At 42.4% G+C, this 17,415-nt stretch overlaps 1 long non-coding RNA gene across 1 annotated transcript; it reads left to right on the top strand.

The window, feature by feature from the left end:
• The first annotated feature begins 2,430 nt into the window (after positions 1 to 2,430).
• Positions 2,431 to 12,539, top strand: LOC134299438 (uncharacterized). Its single transcript, XR_010006653.1, has 2 exons — positions 2,431 to 2,807; positions 12,287 to 12,539. It is a non-coding gene; the product is annotated as an uncharacterized LOC134299438 (long non-coding RNA).
• Positions 12,540 to 17,415: the final 4,876 nt, after the last annotated feature.

The raw sequence follows: 17,415 nt of genomic DNA, 5'->3' as shown, positions 1-17,415 counted from the left end.
GTTTTCCACCTATAAGTTCACATGGTGCCTTCTAATGGTCCGTCATGCATTTACAAGCTAAAAAAAATAAGGTTGTTCAATGTTTCAACCAATTTCACTTTCGGACAATTCAGGTAAGTGGTAGCTTCCAGTACTGTAAAACTGCAATGCATTGTCATAAGAAGAAATGCTGTACACTCATTGTTACATTGCCTGTTGTATAGATGCTATTAGGCATCTTTCTGTAGTCAAGGTTGTAATGGTTCAGAAGCATTTGACATCATTTCTCATGAGTGACAAGTATGGTGTAGCCTCAATGCTGAGCTACGACTCACTTTTTATAGAAACAGGGATAACCCTTTCACCTATTCATAATTACAATTTTATATACTACTTCAGAAGGCCATTGAATTCCCAACATCATCATTGTTAGGTAGAAATTTAACAACACAAATGTAGTGATAGATTCATACCCAGTCTCATTTATAGTAAAAAATGAGAATATGAATTCTCTTTAGCAATCATTTCTCTATAGAAGAGGAAAGGGAAAAAAAAACTAGGCTTGATGTGTAGGAGAGAAGGAGAGAAGGAGAGAAGGAGATAACCCATTTATATAGATCTTTGCATTTTATGTTAATTCTGTCAAGTGCCTGCACTTGAACACTTGTCAAGAAAGCGTGTACATCCACAAAGAGTTACATTATGGAACGAAAGGCAGGCATCTGTTTTAGCTATGGTAAGCTACTGCTCTAATTAAGTTTTCACTGAAGTCTATGAGGTAAAAAAGCAGTTAGTCTATTGACAACTGAAAAGCAGAAAGACATTTCAGGGGAGGAGTATGGAATGTTCTGCGGGGGAAAACACAGAGCCGAAGTACTATATATCTTCATTTAGAAACAAGACCTTGTATTAAATGTAATTACATTTTCTATTCCAGGCTGCAAAGTGAAAGCATTGTTATTGTAATAAAGTAAGACACAGTGGCACCAGTAATTCTTGTGTATATGAAGCAAATAAGTTGAAGGTGGAGTGGAGGTCTGTGTGATGGGATTGTACTTTATAACGGTTTCAATAGATTTCTCCATATTTAGAGCAGCTCAGTTGAAATGAATGGATAGGGATAAGCTGGAGACCTGTGGATTTTTGGTGCCTCTGGTCTAAATATGCCTAAATCTCTGTCCTCCACAAAATTAAAACAGTCAAAACACTTCACATGATAATTTTTAAACAACAAATCACACAAATTAGAGCAATATTAACACAGCTATATTTTACAGAGAGAGTGAGAGTGTTTTCATTGTTGGACTACAACTCTGGAGGCCTTGGTTTGATTCTCTTCTCGGTCATGGAAACCCACTGTGTGACCTTGGGCAAATCACACTCTCTGTCTCGGAACATTTTGCATAGAAAAGTTGGCCTGAGGGATATTAGGTTGTTTAAACACATATAGTAACTTTGAAGGGAGATTTAATTAAATACTTTGCAGTTCATATAACATTGATTGGAATAGTTGTTTATTCGCTTATTGTTGGTTTTGTTTGGCCTTTTAAACCTGTTTTAGCTTTAAACTTGTACTCTCCATTATGTTTTTAATGTCTGTTACATTTTTATTTTTATATATTCTCTCATTGTTATTGAATGTTGAGTTGTGTTATTACAAAACCTTTATGCAGGTTGCCTATAGACAGAGCCGGCCCTAGGTATTTTTCAAGTGTAGGCGAACAGAATTTTGCCCCCCCCCCCAAACCAATCACTGAAAAATAAAAGCATTGGATAAGCGAAAATGTTGGATAATAAGGAGGGATTAAGGAAAAGCCTATTAAACATCAAATTACATTAAGATTTTACAAATTAAGCACCAAAACATGTTTTACAACAAATCAACAGAAAAAGCAGTCCCGACTGCGCCCCCGTATGTTTTGCGCCCCAAGTGACCGGCTCTGCCTATAGATTCTGTTAGCAAATCTATCATCTGCCTATCTATCTATCTATCTATCTATCCATCTATCTATAGACCACATTGCTGCTCTGTGCATACCTGTATTGTATCAATGCCAAACAAGAAAACACAGGGGTGACTTAACATGAACAGTTATGGAAAGTAGATTTCTGCTAAGAAATCATAAATAATACTGGTGCAATACTCATTTGTCTTTTATTATCAATTGCACAAATGATTTTCCATTTCGACTTCAACAGTGTACTCTGTGCAGGGCTGCTTTTGGGTACATCTACATGGAGTATGTTAATCCAAAGCATTTGTGCCCTGGAGATATCCCACTTTCAACATGTAGCTGGTGATTCAGGGGCCATGTGCCCCTTGCTGGCCTGTAATCTTATCTGTATGTCACCACTGCCACATCTCACTAGTCATGAAGCTCTCTAGCCATCCCTTGTCGCATCTGTTGAGGTCATAATGAGACACATGTGTGATTGGCAAGAAGGGAAAGAGTAACCCCATCTTTTGTGCCAATCATGTGGGTGCCTCATTCTGACCTCAGAAGATGACTTCCATGATTGGCAAAGCATGGCAGCAGCTGCATGCAGATAACCCATCCCTTTCTCTGCGTTTAGGGATATGCATGTTTGTGGTCGCAATCTGCATGCGGACAACAGATCAGGCTGGTGGCTACAAATCTTGTGGAGACTCTTGAGTATCCCCCGAGTGCAGAGCAATTTTGGGTTTAGAGCAAAAAATTCTGGATACTGACTGGCTGTTTCAGTACATTATGAAGACTGCCAATGGTGGATTCCCTGATGTTCCATCTTTCAGGGAGGATTCCTATATCTCTAAAAAAAAAACTTTCAGGTGCACTATTGGCTTTGAGGTGAGTGAGGGAGAAGGGCAATCTTCTTATATGAAGGACTTCAAACTTACTTGAATATCCAGTCTATGTACAATTTTAGAAAGCCAAGTTTCCGGCTTGGATTGGTCTTACAGTAAAGTCTCGCTTATCCAACATAAACAGGCCGGCAGAACGTTGGATAAGCGAAAATGTTGGATAATAAGGATAAATTATGTTACGATTTTACAAATTAAGCACCAAAACATCATGTTTTAAAACAAATCAACAGAAAAAGCAGTGCAATACATGATAACGTTATGTAATAATTACTGTATTTACAAATTTAGCACCAAAATATCGCAATGTATTGAAAACATTGACTACAAAAACATTGACTCCTAAAAGGCAGACTGCGTTGGATAATACAGAACGTTGGATAAGTGAAGGTTGGATAAGCGAGACTCTACTGTATTTACAATCATGTTCATGTTCATTTCATTTCTATCCACATGGACACTTTTCATACTGACAAATGTAGAGTTTTTTTGTGTAACACTCAGAACATGAATTAGACTACTGATGGCAACACATCTTTAACTTATCGGCTATTTAATCAAACAAATTTAACTATTGTTTGTAAAGAGAAAATTCAGTAATATAGTCTAAAACATGATCAATAGTAACATATAAATTGAAAACAAGAGTAATCTGAACATAGTAAACATGATGGGAGAGTTCAGTGGCACTGTGAGAAATTTAGCGTGACAACCAAATTTCCTCATTTTTATGATTTCTGTCCTTACTAATATTTTCACAAAATGCTTTCAGCACTTTGTTTGGTATTTTAGTATTCAAAATGTTGACTTGTTACTGTTACCAACTATTTCTGGAGAAATGGCATAATAGAGACTGGAGGTCATATAACTGGGTAGAAGAGGGGAATTTTATACTGTATATCAAGTTATTTTTACATGACAGCTGCTAGTATTTTCTTGTTAAACTGCTTCATGAGTTACAATTAATTTATCATGATTTTTACAAAAATGTGCACAATTTTTCATTTTTGCTCTTGAAATATATCCCATTTTGAAAGGGTTCAATATCATTAAAAGGTCATGTTTCATTCAAAATATAAATAGAGCAGTATTCTATCCTCAAAATAGCCCACCAAAAGTGCATAGAGGTTGCAAAGCCCTGTCAAAAAATTTCCATGGTGGTTGCAGAAATATTGGTGTAAGCATTTCTAGGTATACACACATCATTTGAATTTGGGAAAGCAGTTGTAAGGAGTAGTTTGACATTATGTCTCTTTTGCTTAGGGCAGCACATTATTAAAAGAGCTGAGTGAATAATTCATAATAAATAGGCTTTATGGTGAATTCGGAATCTTGTTCTTTCTCTGTGAAGTTCACTCCAATGCAAAGGCCATCTGGTAGGGCCATCACATTTACAGTTAAGAATAGGATATTTTATGTTCATCTCTCTTGACTTCAAACCAGGAACCCAATTCCCATCCTGAGAATAAATCCCAGAGTACTAATCAAGGCTTTTTTTCTGAATGAACAAGAAGCGAATTCAGAAAACTTATTCTATGTGCTATAAAATAAGCACATAGTCAGTGTGGCCACAGTCAGATTGTTGCTACTAGTAGTGCCACAAGGGCAGAATGTTATCAAGGTAATGATAAACAAACGTGGTGATTTTTTTCCCCTTTTTTCCTTTTGAAGTGGACAAATTGTGAGGAAGAAGGTGTGAAAATTGAAAGAAGTTACAGCAACAATTTTAAGATATACAAATGACACAGTATTACTAGCAGAAAATACTGAAGGTCTTAGACTAATTACTGAAAGGGTTAAAGAAGAAAGTACAAAAGCTTTTGTTTTTTTTCCTTATTTGGATAAACAGTTGAGAAAAATTAACAGGTAGATTCAATCATTAAACAATTATATTTTAGATATTTGTGACATTCCCAAAGAAATTTTATTTTCTAATTTGTTTCTCTTTATGTTAATTAATGGAAAGACTTCAGTGAGAAGAAAAGATAGTGTTAGCTAAGATTTAATATTTGAAAATAATGCTGTTACATCTTTGCATTAGACAAGAACTGTTATCTTCTATGATAATTTCCTTTTATTAACTTACTTATATACATTTTCTAGACATTTTAAAAATGTAAAAAAAACATTGCCTCATATCAAAACCAAAAAAGGTGAAAGATTAGCTCCCAAAGTGAGTAGATCTTGGGAGCCCTGTTGTGCGACAAAAGAGTTGATATTTTGTCATATTGACACAGCAGAAATACTTTATGCCCAAAAATGAAAGAATATAGACCTGCCTGTCCTATTTTGCCAAAGAATGGCCTTGAAACCAAGTTTGAGGTAAATAAGAAAGCTTTACTCCAGCAAAATCAAAGCAACAGGAACAAGTCCATAAAAATAAAGCAAGACTTATAGACTTATAGAGTTTCCTGAATAAGGCAAATCCACTTACACGGACAAGACGCAAAACTGGGAGCAAATCAGGAACAAAGTCTAGGTGAGGGATCAGTTGCTGGCAGCAGCAGGCTATTCCCCTACATCTGATAGCAGAAGTGTCTTTAGGGAGTGGTCTGATTGCTGCACACCTTTCAGTAATCCTTACTGATCTATACCTTGCTTGCTGCTCCCTTCGATGTTCCTGAAGACTATCTTCTTTTATAAATGATAAATCAAGAGACTACTTTTAAAATGATTGGGAACATATTTTAATTCTTATATTAAAAGAAACAAAATGTGAAGATACTTGAGGGATTTGAAGGATAGTAAAATATTAATGAAATTAGAGGATAGAAAAGGAGATACTATATATAGTATGATTGTGGACTACTTTGACATTTCAGTGTCTTTGAGATGGAAGGTGAGAAATTGCATAATATACGTGAAACTTACACATGGAAGAAAAAATAACTGTCGAGATATTTTTCCAAAGAATGTGTAGTCTGTTTATATACAATTCTACAATGTTTCTAGCTACCAGCTACCAGATTGGGATTGATACCCTCTCCTTTCCCCCCCTTTCCTTACTTAAAGCTTCTGGCAAAAGCAGGAGGGAAGGCTGCGAAGGGGAAGAGCAAGTGGTTTGCAAGGGAGATCCTGCCGAGCGTGCCCTTTGCAAATGAGACTCCCTCTTTTTGCAACCCGGTTCTCTTGCAACCCGGTTTAAGAGGCCCATAGAAAGCAACCACTCCAAGATGGGGAAAGGGGAAAGGGGATTTCTCTCCTGAATAGCAACCACAGCCAGCCAAACAAATGCCCTTTGCAAATGAGACTCCCTCCCCTTGCAATCCAGTTTTCTTACAACCCGGTTTAAGAGGCCCATAGAAAGCAACCACTCCAAGATGGGAAAAGGGGAAAGGGGATTTCTCTCCTGAATAGCAACCACAGCCAGCCAACAATGCCCTTTGAAAATGAGACTCCATCCTCTTGCAACTCAGTTTAAGCAACCACTCCAGGACAGGGAAAGGGGAAAGGGGATTTCTTTCAGGACGGGGAAAGGGGAAAGGGCTGAGAAGCCTGCTGTTGTGCTGCAGAAGAGGCCAGAAACATCTCCAGCCAGCCTGCCTGTTGCTGCCTCTGGGACTCCTTGTGAGTAGACTGCAGACCCAGGCCCGTTCCATCTGGGTGTGACTCAGCACTTCCTAGGAAGGTCCATCTATGAAGCCTGAGTCCACAAGGCCCTGGCAGGGCTGAGAAGCCTGCTGTTGTGCTGCAGAAGAGGCCAGAAACATCTCCAGCCAGCCTGCCTGTTGCTGCCTCTGGACTCCTTGCCTACTGCCCCCCTCCCTTTCTCCCAGCTCTGGTGAGTGGACATAAGAAGGGAGGGAAGACTTTTAAAACTCCAAAGCCATCCGGAGGAAGAAGAAGGCAGAGGAACTGACTTTAAAATCATTCTGTCTCCTGCTGCAGGCCTATTGCCCTCCTCGCTTTCCCCAGCATTGGCTATTGAACTGAGAGTCTGTCTTACTGAGGTCCACTCATTATTTATATATTGCTGCTATAACAACCTTTAAATGCTGTTATAATAACTATTATGCACTGTGAAGCCTGGTCCCCCTGACTAGTTTACTAAGTCTATCATCTCTAATTGGTCCTGCCCTGGCACCTTATAATACCATATTGCACCATATTGAATTAGTTCACCATCATAATCCCCACTGCCTGCCTTGCACTTTAGTCAGCTCAGACCCCTATACCTATGCTGCTCATGCACCCTCTGCACTTTACAACTGCATTTGCACTTTGTATTGTTGGAGGGGGGTGGGGGAGGCTGGAGGGTTATGGGGACTGCAGGGTGGGGGAAGGGAATGGGTGTGAAAGGATGCCAATCTATAACAGAAAACTAGTAAACCAAATAACATTGTTTGGACCAGGGGAAGAGAAAGGGAAAGGACAGCGTGATAGGGGAGGAGGGTGTTCTGATGGGTGGGGAGCCCCTATAGAGGTGGTGTCTGGGAGGGGGAGATACGGGAAAAGGGAGACCAAATCATTTAATTCGGCCTAGGGTTTTTGGTAGGACATTAATAGTTCCAAAACGGTCTCCTGACATAGCTAATCTGGGTAGCCAGGATGGCGGTCCCTCCAGGTTAAAGGTGGTGCTGTTTAATGCCAGGTCAGTGAACGGGAAAACATCTTTCATCCAAGCATGTAGACCTGGCATGTATTACGGAGACCTGGCTGGACGAGATGGAAGGAGTTAATCTCACCCAGCTCTGCCCACCGGGTTATTCCGTACAGCACCAGCTGAGATCTGGAGGGAGGGGAGGTGGGGTTGCGGTGGTCTATAAGGATTCCATCCCCCTGACCAGGTGCCCCGTCCCACAGTCGACCATGTTTGAATGTGTCCACCTGAGGGTGGGAGACCGGGACAGATTAGGGATTCTGTTAGTGTACCGACCACCCCGCTGCACTACAGTCTCCCTGCCTGAGCTAGCTGAGGTGGTCTCGGGCCTGGCGTTGGAGTCCCGGCGGCTCATAGTGCTGGGGGACTTCAATGTCCATGCCGAGACCAACCTCTCAGGTGCAGCTCAGGACTTCATGGCCGCCATGGCAACCATGGGGCTGTCCCAATTAGTAACAGGCCCCACCCACAGTGCGGGACACACACTGGACTTGATCTTCTGTCAGGGATGGGAGGAAGGTGGCGGTGTGGAGGAGCTCACCATCGCTCCGTTGCCATGGACCGACCATCACCTGATCAGGTTTAGACTTACTGCGCCCCCCTACCTCTGCAGGGGTGGTGGACCTAAAATGGTCAGCCCCAGGAGACTTATGGATCCAGAAGGATTCCTGACGGCTCTTGGGGAATTTCCCGCCTCCTCGGCAGGTGATCCTGTTGATGCTCTGGTCTCTCTCTGGAATGGAGAGATGACTAGGGCAATAGACACGATCGCTCCGGAGCGTCCCCTCTCGAGTAACCGAGCTAAACCAGCTCCTTGGTTTACTGAGGAGCTGGCAGCGATGAAGCGAAAGGAGAGGGAACTAGAGTGCGTGTGGCGATCAGGGTATAATGAGTCAGACCGAACACGGCTAGGCTCCTATCTTAGGGCATATGCTGCGGCAATCAAAGCTGCAAGGAGAGTCCACCTTGCGGCCAACATTGCGTCCGCACAGAACCGTCCGGCGGCGCTGTTCCGTGTCATCAGAGGGTTGTTAACTCCCACCAATCAAGGTGGGAGCCCTGATAACTCGGCAGCCCGCTGTGAAGCATTTGCTCGGTTCTTTGCGGACAAAGTCGCTCTGATCCGTTCCGACTTTGACACCATATTAACGGCAGTCTCTGAGGATGTAACGAGTGCACCTGCTTGTCCAGTTTTGTTGGATTCATTTCAATTGGTTGAGCTCGAGGATGTGGACAAGATCCTTGGAGAGGCAAGACCGACCACATGCATCCTAGACCCCTGCTCATCCTGGCTGGTGAGAGAAGCCAGAGGGGGTTTGGCCGAGTGGGTGAAGGTGGTGGTGAATGCCTCTGTACGGAGGGCAAGTTTCCAGCGAGCCTAAAAACGGCTGTGATCAAGCCGCTGTTGAAAAAGCCATCATTGGATCCCACTCAATTCGGAAACTTTCGGCCTATTTCCAATCTCCCCTATTTGGGCAAGGTCTTGGAACATGTGGTTGCTTCGCAGCTCCAGGGATTCTTGGTTGACACTGATTTTCTGGATCCGGCACAGTCTGGCTTTAGGCCGGGGCATGGTACTGAGACAGCCTTGGTCGCCTTAGTCGATGATCTTCGCCGGGAACTGGACAGGGGGAGTGTGTCCCTGCTGGTTCTGCTGGACCTCTCAGCGGCCTTCGATACCGTCGATCACGGTATCCTTCTGGGACGCCTCGCGGGAATGGGACTTGGAGGTACTGTTTTGCAGTGGCTCCACTCATTCCTGGAGGGTCGGTCCCAGATGGTGTCATTGGGGGATGCCTGCTTGGCCCCACAACCGTTGACTTGTGGGGTCCTGCAGGGCTCTGTGTTATCTCCCATGTTGTTTAACATCTATATGAAGTCGCTGGGAGAGATCATCAGGAGTTTCGGGGTCCGGTGTCATCTGTACGCAGATGATGTCCAGCTCTGTCACTCCTTCCCACCTGTCACTAAGGAGGCTGTCTGGGTCCTGAACCGGTGCTTGGCCGCTGTGTCGGACTGGATGAGGGCCAACAAATTGAAATTGAATCCAGACAAGACAGAGGTCCTCCTGGTCAGTCGGAAGGCCGAACAGGGTACTGGGTTACAGCCTGTGCTGGATGGGGTCACACTCCCCCTGAAGGCGCAGGTGCGCAGTCTGGGGGTGATCCTAGACTCATCGTTGAGCCTGGAGCCCCAGGTCTTGGCGGTGGCTAGGGGAGCCTTTGCACAACTAAAACTTGTGCGCCAGCTGCGACCATACCTTGGGAAGCCGGACTTGGCCACGGTGGTCCACGCTCTTGTTACATCCCGTTTAGACTACTGCAACGCACTCTACGTGGGGCTGCCTTTGAAGACTGTTCGGAAGCTTCAATTAGTCCAACGGGAGGCTGCCAGGTTAATAACTGGAGCGGCGTTCAGGGAGCGTACTACTCCTCTGTTACGCCAGCTCCACTGGCTGCCAATTAGCTACCGAGCACAATTCAAGGTGCTGGCTTTAGCCTATAAAGCTCTAAAGGGTTCCGGCCCAGCTTATCTGTCTGAACGTGTCTCCCGCTACGACCCACCTCGAAGCTTAAGATCGTCAGGTGAGGCCCTGCTCGCGGTCCCGTCAGCCTCACAGGTGCGGCTGGCGGGGACGAGAGACAGGGCCTTTTCAGTGGTGGCTCCCCGCCTATGGAACGCCCTCCCCATTGAAATCAGGCAGGCTCCCTCCATCCTGTCTTTCCGAAAGAGGACAAAAACGTGGTTATGGGACCAGGCATTTGAGCATGAGTAGCAGCAAAAATGAGATAAGAATATATGACCTACTGACAGACCCCACATGAACATGGAAAGTGCCTTAAATGTATATTTAAATGTTTAATTATGTATATTTTAATGGATATTTTTAATTTTATTGTAATTTTTAATCTTGATGGAGTTTTAAATTTGACGACAACTGTTTTTAATGTGTATGTTTATATTATAAGCCGCCCTGAGTCCCCTGATGGGTGAGAAGGGCGGGGTAGAAGTGATGTAATAAATAAATAATAAATAAATTTCTCTCCTAAATAGCAACCGCAGCCAGAAAACGAGACTTCCTCCCTTCTGCGATTGGCCACAGGGAGGCAAGGCAAGCCCAGGCTAACCTGCACCTCCCTCAAACTAAGTTTGGATGCTTTAAAAATGCATGGCTTATTGGTTTAAGTACCGAAAAACATATGATGCCATTAGAAAAATTGGCTACCCCAGTTCAATATCACGGGATACACACGGCGGGATAACCCGCTTCGAAACTCGGTTGAAGAGTGACAAAAAAACGAATTGGATCTGACATACGATGGATTCGACTTTTTTGCCCTACCCTAATTTGGTGGGGAGGGAGAAGCTACAAACTTACACTGAAATTATGTTAAACCAAGGATCTCCTGCATCACAGTAGAACGTAATCAATTGTGCATGTGGTGAAAATCTCATGCTTTTTTGCTACACAATGTATACAGTGCTACCAATTGAGATACTACTTGTGTGCATCCTTCTAAAAATGTAGCTGCTTGCTTAATGCTATTTATGTTGAGTCACCAATGGGATTCTGTTTGCTGCTTTCCTTCCTTCCTTCCTTCCTTTTTTTCTCTTACATAGAGAAGAAGGTAGAGATAATCTTGAAAGAAACATGTCCCTAGCTCTGGAAATTGTTATGGGCTTTTCATGCTGCTCTTCCTCCAAGATGCAACAGCAGATGTAGTAAAGTAAGGACATGATGTGGTATGTCATTTGCTTTCCTGTTCAGACTTTCTGTTATGGCTGACGCTTTTGTAGATCTTCCTGGAACATTGAGCCTGTAACAAACTGACTTTTCCAGCTTTTTCCTCCTTTGTGAAGTCAGACCCTACTTTATCATTTTACGCAGGAGTACCTTCTGTCAGCGTCCATGTTTTTATACCTTTGTCTGAACACCTATAGTATTTTGAAAGGGGACTTGCCTTAGGCAATTCAACAGAGTTAGCAAGAGCAGTCAGCTTGAATTGTGTGAGATCTTCCAAAAAAAAAAATCACAAAAACCCTTAGATCTCAATTCCAGGTTTGAAAAAAAAAATCTAAGAGAAAGGAATGAAAGAAATAAGGGCTAAGCACAAATCCCTGGACCTTGATTTAAAAAAAAGTATGTCAGTTTTTATCCTCTAACATTTTGTGTATTACTTATTGTAACAAAACACATTTTACAACTTTTGTTCTAGACACTTTTTGTTTGTAAAAAATACACACACATAAGTTGAAATTTGATTGCATGGATTACAGTTGTACAATAACAATATTGTAGAATGCTTTATTTTGTTGTTTTGTGATGATTTTGCAATGAAACATGACTCTTGTGGGATGAAATACCCTTTACTGGTATATAAGGCTAACTATGGCTCAGTCCCATTATCATTTCATACATGATTGTATAAGAATTGCCAACTGGCTGTTCAGCTCATCTCTTTGTTTCTGACATCTGCTCCTGCTTTCACATTTCACCTCATATGATTTCAGAGAGCTTTGAAATATGCTTTAATACCCACTATTTAGTCTTACAGTTGCTCCACATTTCAGAAAACAGAAGAGCAGACATTAATCCTCTCAACCGCAGGCTGAGTCTGAGGCACCGTCTTGAGTCCAGGACACAGTGATTGACACTATTGGAGAGATCTGATCCTCAGTCAATACGAAGCTACAGAAATCTCATTTTCCTAACTCATGTTAAGAGACTGTTTCAACAGTGGCTCAGGAAGAGCGCATTCCAAAGAGTATGAGGTTATTAGCACTATAGTCTATAATCTTCTTAACAGCTCAAGGATGGGTTCAGATTTTCTCTTTAAAATATGCTGCTTGTTTCGGTATTTCAGCTACCAGAATGTACGCTGGCTCCTTTCAAAGCAGAAGCACACCAAAAGAGTTGAAACACATCGCTGCTGCTGTGAGATCAAACTAGCTATCTCATTCATACCAGACCAATGCTGGCCTGAACTTCTGCACAGATGTCTATGGAATGGCCTCTTTCTTACTCACCAGATCTACATAAAATCTCAGAAGGCTGTCTCCTTGTTCAACTGTTTTTTCATGATGATCAAAAATACAAAAGTCAGATTGTGAAAAATATATGATTATCCTTTTACAGGTGGCTTATTGTTCTTTGAACAGCTCACAATAATATTAGATAACCCAAACGTGGAGTAGTGGAAACATAGTTTTAATAGCAGAAGCCTTGGCTGAATCCATCAGAAGGAAGACAATTTGAATCAAGGGTACAAATCTATCTCAGTTCAATGCAAATACACCAAAGGAGCATAGAATCATAGAGTTGAAAGAAACCAAACCACAACAGTAGTTCAGTCCAACCCCTTGCTATGCAGAAAAACATAACCAAAGCACTCCTGAACTGATGCTTAAAAACCTTCAGGGAAGGAGATTCCATCACACCCCAAGGCAGCATATTCCACTGCCAAACAGCTCCTACTGCCAGGAAGTTCTTCCTAATATTAGATGAAATCTCTTTTCCTGAAATTTGAATCCATTGCTCCATGTCCTAGATTCTAGAGCAGTGGTTCCCAACCTTTTTAAAGCAGGAACCACTTGACCAGGGACCACTCTCCAACATGAGTACCAAAAGGATTATGAATTGGTTTTTGTCAACTTTAGTTTTGGTTTGGTTATTTGGGATGCTGATTAGAAAAAAATAGCATTGGATAGACCACATCAGCTCTAGTTTCTGATACACAACATATGCCATCCACTAGTTGCCATCTGCTCACCCACAGAAAACCATATTTAATAATCTAGAACTGATGCGAGATATAAAGCTGGATCAGGGCATTTTTCTCCCCTGGTCTTTCATGTCAAGAAGAAGCAGATATATTTGGAAATTATGCTGGAGAGCAACACTGAATTCCTAGGTTGACTGTTCCAAACGTTATGCTATTAACAGGTGAATATGCAACTGGTGGCTCTTACATATTTATATCATACCATTCAGTCATTAGAGCAGCCACTATAGCAAACAAGTAGGTGTTCTTTTTTCTTTAAGGGAATGCAAAAGAACCCATATGCTTTCATTCTTAAAATCTTGATTTAATTTGGATCCTACCAAATTTATAAAATGTACAAGTTTATACAGTTTACAGACTTCTCCAGTGTCTCCACTGCTAGATTTTGACATTCATGATTCAGGATGACGTTAAGTCCAGTCGTGTCCAACTCTTTGGGTTGGTGCTCATCTCCATTTCTAAGCCAAAGAGCCGGTGTTGTCCATAGACACCTCCAAGGTCATGTGGCCGGCATGACTGCATAGAAAGCCATTACCTTCCTGCCTTACTGTGCCACTGGGGGCTCCATGATTCAGGATGTACCTTCATAAATCCAGGTCACAACAAGGGGAACTATGTTATTTGGATCTCACCTTGCTCCAAGGTTTGAGATGCAACACAGGTTATAGCCTAATAAAATAATTAATATAACACAGTAAATAATACATATAATATTAAATATTAATGTAAAACAATAATCAAAATACTTCAAATATGGGAGGAGAGCAATGGCCAACCTTGACAAAATAGTGAAGAGCAGAGACATCACACTGGCAACGAAGGTCCGCATAGTCAAAGCAATGGTATTCCCTATAGTAACCTATGGATGCGAGAACTGGATCATAAGGAAGGCTGAGTGAAGGAAGATAGATGCTTTTGAACTCTGGTGCTGGAGGAAAATCCTGAGAGTGCCTTGGACCACAAGAAGATCCAACCAGTCCATCCTCCAGGAAATAATGTCCGGCTGCTCACTGGAGGGAAGGATATTAGAGGCAAAGTTGAAGTATTTTGGCCACATCATGAGAAGACAAAAAAGCTTGGAGAAGATCATGATGCTGGGGAAAATGGAAGGAAAAAGGAAGAGAGGCCGACCAAGGGCGAGATGGATGGACGGTATCCTTGAAGTGACTGGCTCGTCCTTGAAGGAACTGGGGGCGGCAACAGCCAACAGGGAGCTCTGGCATGGACTGGTTCATGAGGTCACGAAGAGTCTAAAACGGCTGAATGAGTGAGACGATGACGATCATGTGCGTATATCAAAACCTTATAAATGCAGCATTTAAACCCAGTTAATTTTGGAAGGTCCGACTTAATGAAAGGTCCCTGCCTATTGAGGGAAAGCTAGCATAATGCTCCAGGGGCCCTTCCACACAGCCCTGTATTCCAGAATATCAAGGCAGAAAATCCCACAATATCTGCTTTGAACTGGGTTATCTAAGCCCACACTCAGATAATGTGGGATTTTCTGCCTTGATATTCTGGGATAAAGGGCTGTGTGGAAGGGCCCTAAAGAAGGACATTTCTCATGCAGGAATAGCTACCAAAGAGATACTGGCATATCTCTAAAAAGTGTATTTCTGGTTGTGGAACTGAGATAAGTGCTCCTTCTGCAGTTCTTAAAATACTGATAGGCTCGTATGAGAATATACCAAACTTCATATATCTTTGAATCTCAACTGTCTGTGGTTTTATTCATCACAAATAGCACTTAGAATTGTGTACAGAAATGGTTTAGAAGCCAATAAAGCAGTTGCTCCATATGAGAGCCAGTGTAGTGCTTTAAGAATTGAGCTATGATGCTGAAGATCAGGGTTCAAATCCATAGAAACCACTGGGTGATCTTAAAATCAAAAAAGTATGGACATGGAAAGCTAAACTCCCTCCACAATGTATGTTATTGCTTCCCAGCCTGTTCAGAGAGACAAGGCATTCTGGTAGCACTGTCTAGTTCTGGTCCTCAATCTCATTTTTAAAAGTACAACACATTTCAATAGATGCAATCATATAATTCAGCTGGCTCCTAGCTATCAACTGATAAGCCAGTGCCGACCGACATATCAGGAGATGTGCATGCATGCGTGAATCTGTCCTAAGCATAACTGAAATGAAGATCAAAATTGTCAGTCCTAAGAGTGCCAATGAAATCTTTTCTTCATGTTCAAAGGCAGAACAATGCAACCTGTTGACATTATGATTTCCAGCGTGTTTAATAGGATACAAAAGTTATACCAAGTACACAAAGTGTTTCAAGTGTGAAAAAAATGAGCAATTGTTATCTCATTACCAAACATGTCATGCTATTAATTGACAACAGAAAAGAAATGCTAAAACATAGCAAGTTGCACCTTTTAAATTAAACACATGAGAGTAAAGCCTGGGGTTTTGTTCTTTGTACTACAACAAACTCCATTTAGACTTCTTTCCTAACTGAATTCTGTCAGGTGAGGCAGCTGTTCATGTGTTGATGTTTTCCAGGCTAGATCTATCAAATGGCTAGATTTGGGAGTTTTTATTTATTTATTTATTTACAGTATTTATATTCCACCCTTTTCACCCCGAAGGGGACTCAGGGTGGATCACATTACACATATAAAGCAAACATTCAATGCCTTTAACATAGAACAAAGACAAGACAAACATAGGCTCCGAGCTGGCCTCGAACTCATGACCTCTTGGTTCTCCTGCGCCACAGCCCGGGAGATGGGGAACCTGGGCAAGAGGCCCAAGTAGTCTTATCCTTTGGGCCCTTCCACACAGCCCTATATCCCAGAATATCAAGGTAGAAAATCCCACATTATCAGAGTGTGGACTCAGATAAACCAGTTCAAAGCAGATATTGTGGGAATTTCTTCCATGATATTCTGGGGTATAGGACTGTGTGGAAGGACCCTTTGTTGCATCTTTCTTGCCTGGCTTCTCCCTACCTCTCAGGATCCTGTCTGGCCAGAAGAAGTAGGCAAGCTAGCTGCAGGCTGCAGCTCTTTCTCCTGACTTTTTGTATTATTCACATACAGTACTTTAAAAGGGCAGGTGAATAAACATGATGAGAAGAATTAGGACTAGGAACTATGAGCATTGGAGGTAGACCTCCTGCTATGATCCAAACTTTGGCAAATGTTCAGTGGTGAGAACCGCTGGTGCTAATCTGTGCTGACATTTCAAATATGTTCGTAACGAAACACCAACGTTGGTGTCACATAAGCACATTCATCAGCTTGCCAGCAGCTTCCTTGAAATGTACTCTAACGCCACAGGAAACAGTAGATGAAAGTCACAACCACCTGGGTGGCAGCCACATATGGAGATCACGACTTTTAAGCAAATGGAAAAAAAAGTGACCTGAGTTTTAACTAAAGCCTTATATCTCAATTTTCAGTATTTAGCTCTAACCTGTAGGAAAGGGACAGGGAACTTATTCTCCAGATACAGTAGAATCATAGAATAGTAGTGTTGGAAGAGACCCCATGGGCCATCCAGTCCAACCCCCTGCCAAGTAGCAGGAAATCTCATTCAAAGCACCCCCAACAGATGGCCATCCAGCCTCTGCTTAAAAGCCTCCAAAGAAGGAGCCTCCACCACAGTCTGGGGGAGAGAGTTCCACTGCTGAACAGCCCTCACAGTGAGGAAGTTCTTCCTGATGTTCAGGTGGAATCTCCTTTCCTGTAGTTTGAAGCCATTGTTCCGTGTCCTAGTCTGCAGGGCAGCAGAAAACAAGCTTGCTCCCTCCTCCCTATGACTTCCCCTCACATATTTGTACATGGCTATCATGTCTCCTCTCAGCCTTCTCTTCTGCAGGCTAAACATGCCCAGTTCTTTAAGCCGCTCCTCACAGGGCTTGTTCTCCAAACCTTTGATCATTCTAATTGCCCTCCTCTGGACGCTTTCCAGCTTGTCAACATCTCCCTTCAATTGAGGTGCCCAGAATTGGACACAGTATTCCAGGTGTGGTCTGACCAAGGCAGAATAGAGGGGTAGCATGACTTCCCTGGATCTAGATGCTATACCCCTATTTATGCAGGCCAGAATCCCGTTGGCTTTTTTAGCAGCCGCATCACATTGTAGGCTCAAGTTTAACTTGTTGTCCACGAGGATTCCAAGGTCTTTTTCACATGTACTGCTGTTGAGCCAGGTGTCCCCCATTCTGTATCATTACATTCCATTTTTTCTGCTGG

The sequence above is a fragment of the Anolis carolinensis genome, chromosome 5 (genome assembly GCF_035594765.1).
Source record: "Anolis carolinensis isolate JA03-04 chromosome 5, rAnoCar3.1.pri, whole genome shotgun sequence".
Lineage (NCBI taxonomy): Eukaryota > Metazoa > Chordata > Lepidosauria > Squamata > Dactyloidae > Anolis > Anolis carolinensis.
This window is presented reverse-complemented; position numbering and strand designations above follow the sequence as displayed.